Source organism: Marmota flaviventris, chromosome 12, assembly GCF_047511675.1.
Source record: "Marmota flaviventris isolate mMarFla1 chromosome 12, mMarFla1.hap1, whole genome shotgun sequence".
NCBI classification, from domain to species: Eukaryota; Metazoa; Chordata; class Mammalia; order Rodentia; family Sciuridae; genus Marmota; species Marmota flaviventris.
The window spans coordinates 45,255,522-45,261,521 of record NC_092509.1 but is presented as its reverse complement, the minus strand read 5'-3'; the positions used below and the strand labels follow the sequence as shown (position 1 = coordinate 45,261,521).

The 6,000-nt window shown below is 43.3% G+C and overlaps 1 protein-coding gene across 1 annotated transcript in view; it reads left to right on the top strand.

The window, feature by feature from the left end:
• The first annotated feature begins 941 nt into the window (after window positions 1–941).
• Jcad (junctional cadherin 5 associated) overlaps window positions 942–6,000 on the top strand; it is a 51,787-nt gene continuing 46,728 nt past the window's right edge. Inside the window, exon 1 of the mRNA XM_027928455.2 lies at window positions 942–1,033. The gene's annotated coding sequence lies outside the window, so the exon portion shown is untranslated. The remainder of the gene's footprint in view (window positions 1,034–6,000) is intronic.

The following is a 6,000-nucleotide window of genomic DNA, read 5'->3' as shown; positions in this document are numbered from 1 at the left end:
TATTATCAGTAAGCATGTCCTAAAACCACAGTGTGGCTAAATGGTTTACAAAAACTGGGTTTTATGGGGACATCAGCCTGCTGTGTCATCCACTTTTGTTTGGATGGACTTAGCCCCACTCTTGCCTCTCTCCATTCATGAGAAAAGTTTAACACGTTGTCTTTCTCTGCCCTTCAAAGTGTAACAACTTGCTCCTGAGCAGATTAGCAATCTAATCTTTCTTCCTCTCTGCTGCTTGAAGAGAAACATGAAGTGGGTCTGGGGTCAGGAAGTGCTCAATCTGGTCTGAACTCACTGACCTCCTCCTATTCTCCCTACTCCCAGTCTGTAGGCAAATCCTAACCCAGGTTTCAGTTTCCTCATCTGCCATAAGAAAGGATAGATACCAGTTGACCTCTAAGGTCCTTTCTAGGCTATAGCTAAGACTCTAAGATGTTGCTTAAGAAGTAAATCCTAAACAAGCTGTTGCCACCATCTCCGTTTTCTGCTGCTCATGCCCTCACTGTATATGTGTGTGTTCTGTTTGTGCTGTGTGTGTGTTCCGTGTATGTATGTGAAATATGTTTGTGTACCTGTGTGTGACTCTATTCGAATGTGTTTGTGTGCATCACTGTATGACTGTATAGAAGGGCTTTTGTGTGTATCTGAGTATGTTCCTGAGCATCTGTGTATGCGGACATTGGCATAAGATTGACGCTGCCCAAACACAAGTGACAGGAAAAGAGAGGAAAGGGTGGCCAGACCACCTGTGCCTTCCGCGCTACTCACCACGTCGGGCCTGGAAGCGCGCGCATCCGGCTGTGTGCCCAGGTGCTGCCCTCCAGCGCCAAGGGCCTGAGCCCCGAGGCGGCCAGGGCGGTGGGCGGGGTTATCCCCTGCTGTGGGCGGGGCTATCCCGGGCGGTGGGCGGGGCGGGCGGCGGCGCTCCGGGCATGCTCGGCCGCGGCGGCTGCTGGCGGGGCGGGTCGCGCTGGTGCCCGGCCGGCCGGAGCTGCTGCGGCGGCGGCGCGGGCCAGCATGAGGGAGCCGCTCGGTAAGTCCTGGCGTGTCTCGCGCTCCGGAGTCCCACCGTCCCTTTGGCTCGCTCCCACGGCGCTATCGCGAGCCTTGCCGGCAGCCTCTCGCGCTCGCCCCCCAACTTCTCCAGCCCGGACGTTGCTCCTGTCCGAGCTTCCCCAGCCTCAGGGGATGTCCGAACCCCGGGTCGCTGTCCCCCTGGAGCCCCCCGCGCGGTGCTCAGCCCGGCAGCCGGGCCGCGGCGGGCCCCACGCCCGCAGCCCTAGGGTGGGGGAGCGCCTGCAAGTCTGGGAGGGGTCCGAGTCCCCGAGGTGCCAGTCCCGGGCACCGGACGCCGAAATCCCTGGGCGGGCTCCGAGGGCCGCGGCTGGCGTTAGCGCTCGCGTCGCCAGTGGGCGCGGGGAGGGCGCGGGAGGGCGGGGGTCGCTCGTCGCCCTCTCTACGTCTCCCTACACAGCCGGGGTCCAATCAACCCCCCCTCACCTGCGCGCCTGACTTCGCGGACCTCTCCACCCTAGAAACTGAGTCTCGGCTCCGAGTCCCCGAGGTCCCGGTTCCCACGGCACCCTAGCAGTCGGGACCTGCGGCGGGACGTTTGGAGCCCGCAGCCGCGCTCCTGCTCCCTGCTGGTGTCTCATCCCGGGCCTTACGCGCCCACCGCGCTGCGCGGTCGGGACTAGGGATTAGGACACTAATCGCTGCCGCTTCCCAGCTAGTGCAGCTGCGGGTCCCAGCTGCTTGTGGGGTTCGGGAAAGAACCCCGCTTGGGGGTGCTGTAAATCAGTTCGTTTATGGGATCTGGAGCCTGGCCGCCCTGGGTCTCCGTGCCCAAATCTCAGCTAGTTCCCTGTGGTTCCTCACCCCCAGTCGCAGTCAGTTCATCCCCAAATGCCAGCGTTTGTCTAGATGCTGTGACCACAGTGTTGCTCAGCACCCACTGCTAAAAGCTCCACTCTCGCTTCTTGTCAGTGGTTAAAGAAACCTAGCGCTTGCCGCGGATTCTTCTGGGGGGGGGGGGTGAAAAAGAAGCTGTGATTTCACTAGTGAAGAAAATAAATAAATTAGTTAAAAACGGGAACTTTACGCCAGCACTACCTGGCCATGTCCTAGTCATTGCTCATCCTCGATCTCTAGAAGCAGAGGACTTTAGGGAATTAGTTCCCTCTCACCTTTCCCCAAGTCTGGGTGCCAGGCCTTGTCTTCCGGAGAGGTCTGGGCAGTGTGGACCACACAATTCCCAGGTTTTTCCTGTCGGTGACAGTTTAATATGATGTTTCTCCCACAGCTTCATGTTTTCCTACTCTGGCCTTTTGTCTTTTCAGACTTATAAAGAATGAACATCCCAGGGATTTGAGGCAAGGATGGAAAGATGGGGAGATTCTTGGGAGGGTAGTGAGAGGTGGGATTCTGGTGGTCAGAAATGCTCTGGTTTAAAAAAAAAAAAAAAGCAGGCATAGTGTAACAGTACAGGTCAAACTTTAGGAAGACTGTGCCTTATATAAGGTGGTTCTAGAGTTTAAAATAGTTGGATTGAGACCCTCCAGCAAAGCAATACTGAAGAAAGATCTATGGAAATCATATAGAGATTCTGTTTGATGGGAGTTGTGTTGGTTTTCATATGAAATCGTGAGTTTGGTAAATTCCTTTGGTTTTTTCCTAGTGTTCTGAGTGCTTGGACTTCATTATTTACCTTAATATTAGGTGTCTAATTCTGTCACCAGCTGAGTAAGCTTCCTAACTGTCTCTCCCTTTTATTCCAGACAAGCAACATGTAGCAAACTTTTACTCTTGCTGGAGTGGGTGAGCAAATATTTGTTGAACAGAGGTCTTTAATCTGTTGGGCCTTCCTCCTGCAAAATTTCACCCTCTGCTGCAGAGACTGGGAGGTCAGGCCCTTGGCAGGCCCACGAGGGATAGGGTGGGTGGAGGAAGCCTGTTTCAGGGGGAGAAAAAAAGTTTGTCTTTCCACCCTCTCGGAACATAAAATGCCTGAGTGACCACATGCTCTGGAGTGCTTGACGAGCTCATCAGAGTTATCTGATAACTCATCTGAGAGATCACAGATTCCAGAGGCCTGCAATGTATTGTTCAGTAGCTATAAAACATAACTGGTGATCCAAGATACACAAGGAAAATAGAAAGGGACCAATTTTTCAATTAAAAAATAAGGTAAATATGAAGATTCTTGAAGTCTGCTTTTAAAATGGTATTCAAAGATAAATTCTTTCATTACCATCAGTAAAGAAAGCCCAGGAGTTGGTGGCTCCTCCAAGTCCTCCTTGTCCTTGCTGGGAGAGCCCTCTGGTTTAGAAGAACAGTAAACACCAATCATGGTAGGAGGCCAGAGTTTCCCTTTTAATGAGCTTGGCGAGACTCCACAGTAATTAATCTGGAGAGAGTTTAGAACATAGAGCATTGGATTGAAACAATTGTTCTGTTGTGACTTTCATTTTGATAAGCAAAGACTATATCTCTGGAATCTTCTGGGCCTGTTGCTGAGCCCCTTATTGTAGTTTCTTCTAGTTGTTTGAAGATGTTGCTTTTTTACCTTTAGGATTATCATCCTTGTGAAAACCTTGCCATTGTGCTTTACTCCAAAGGCCTATGGCTTGAAGAATACTGAGAGAACTCACTTGCTAAAGCCAGCAGCCCAGGGAAGGGTAGATCTGTCTTCCTATTCTTTGCTTTAGGAAATCCAGGACCCACACCCATACTAAAACCTCAGTGATCTTGATTTGAATTTAAGGTGTTTTATTTGAATTTTATTACCTTGACTTTTATAACTGTATTTCTCAACAACTTTCTATAGATAATATGAATAGGAACAGCTTGCTCAAACTGGCAAACATTTATCATCAATCCACTATCTTTAAAATTTTCTGCTTATTGGTTATCTCTTTATAGTTTACCTAATAAAGCTTGTTTCTCCATATGTAAATGAAAGAATTTAGATAACTGTTATGAGGAGACACTGACATGTATTTCAAAGAGGCAAAAGAAAGAAAACAGCAACAACAACAAAAATGAAAGCACCTCTATGCATAGTTGGAGAAATAGAAGCAACTATTTCTTCTGGTTATCTCTTGGCACAGTGGGGTCATTAGGAATTTTTTCTTTTTTTAACTTAAGCTCTGAATTTTGCAATGTTTACTTTTGAAATAACTTTACATGACCCTTGTAATTCAAAAATAAATAAAAATGTAAAAATTATATGAAATAATTTGAACTTTAACATTTGTATCCTAAAGATATTTAAAAAGTATGAAATAAAACTAGTATGTTAAAAGTTTAATGAAAATCATTACATGGCAGGCTTTACATGTTATGATGATGATAATGGAATAAAATTCTAGCCTAGTAAAAGTTTTATAGTTATTTTTACAAATAACCCCAAATTCCAGATGATTCTCAAAAATCATACCTAATTTCAGTCCTTTCTTAATGATTTGTAATCTTTGAAAAATGTTAATGAGGTACTTGGGGTCTTATAAAAATGAGGTGAAGTAGCCAGAGCACGAATTGCATGACACAGAATTTAGAGGTGAAAGAAAAGACAGGAGTGTGTTCACAAGTTGTGGAGACATAGAGAAATTAGAAAGATAATTTATTTCTCCTTCTCTCTCTTGTTGAATATGCCTTAATGTCTAATCCAGCAAATAATATTTCAAGATTCTTTTTTTCTTGGACCCCAAGTTTTCCATCCCTTTGTTTTTTTCTTTTTATCACCTTAAGGAAAGCAAACTCAGTGTAGTTCTTCTGCTAAAATGATTACTTCACAGATTAGATCTGCTTTTCGTGCCTTATGAGTTTTTAATGACATGAGGGCTCTGGCAGAGCTGGTCCTCACACTGTGTGGTATGGTAACAACAGTTTGTGAGAACTTGTCCCAGAACTTAAAATAGAACTTTGGAGTTATTTATTTAATAATTAAGACTAGCAAGGGAAATGGAAATCCTGTTTTATAATAAAATGCATAATTCTACAATTACAAAAAAAAACTTCAGAAAGCATTCATAATTCATGTATTATACCAATATACTCCATCCTGATTTGTTCTATGTCTTTAAAACAAGAGGCTATTTACCTCTTGTTTAAAGAAAGTACTTTGCTCTATATTAATCATAACATTAGACCTAAAAATTGTCAGTTGAAGAAATATTTACACTCAATTTCCAACAATTTGAGGGACTGATTACATCTTAAGTATGGAATGTCAGTGAATATAACTGAGATATTTTAGGTTTTTTAGAGGAGTAACAATTATAATGTGTAATCAAGACCTTTAAAATGTAAATTGTGATCTTGTATTGGGTTTCTTCAGAGCACATGATCTTAGGCTTACCCAAAACACATTAAGCATATCTATGGCAGATAAAATATGTGTGCCAAATTCTAGACCCTTATGTAATTTATTCTTTTCATTTATTCTTCACTCTTTCTTTTATGGTTCAGAGTCTTCCAAATATGCAGTATATTTTCAAAGATACATTTTATTAATCATACCTAGGCAACTCTTTGTTTTTTTAAAAAGTTTTCTTTGGAAGGGAGCCTGCAACATGAACTAAAAATTAATATAAGAGACAAATATGCATGATTAGCTATATCATTATTTTTTACATTATAGTAATTATAAGTTATTAATCATTATGTTACTATAACTAAATTAAGTTACAAACTTAATATACTAATTATGAGTGATTATGACAAATTACTGATGATGAAATGTTATATTAATATAGCTTAATTAAGTTAATTATAACATATACACAATAGTAAGTTATATATGCTTAAGCTAGTATTAATGAAATTAAGTATGTTAAGAATATGAGATTGCCAATATTTAACTATTTTTTGACCTTTTGGCAACTTCATATCATCAACATAATATATTTCATGATAGACATCATTAAATACAGCTAAAGTACAAATAGGGAAATTTTTTTAAAAACCCAGAGTCCGGTATCATTGTTGAATTTTGTTATG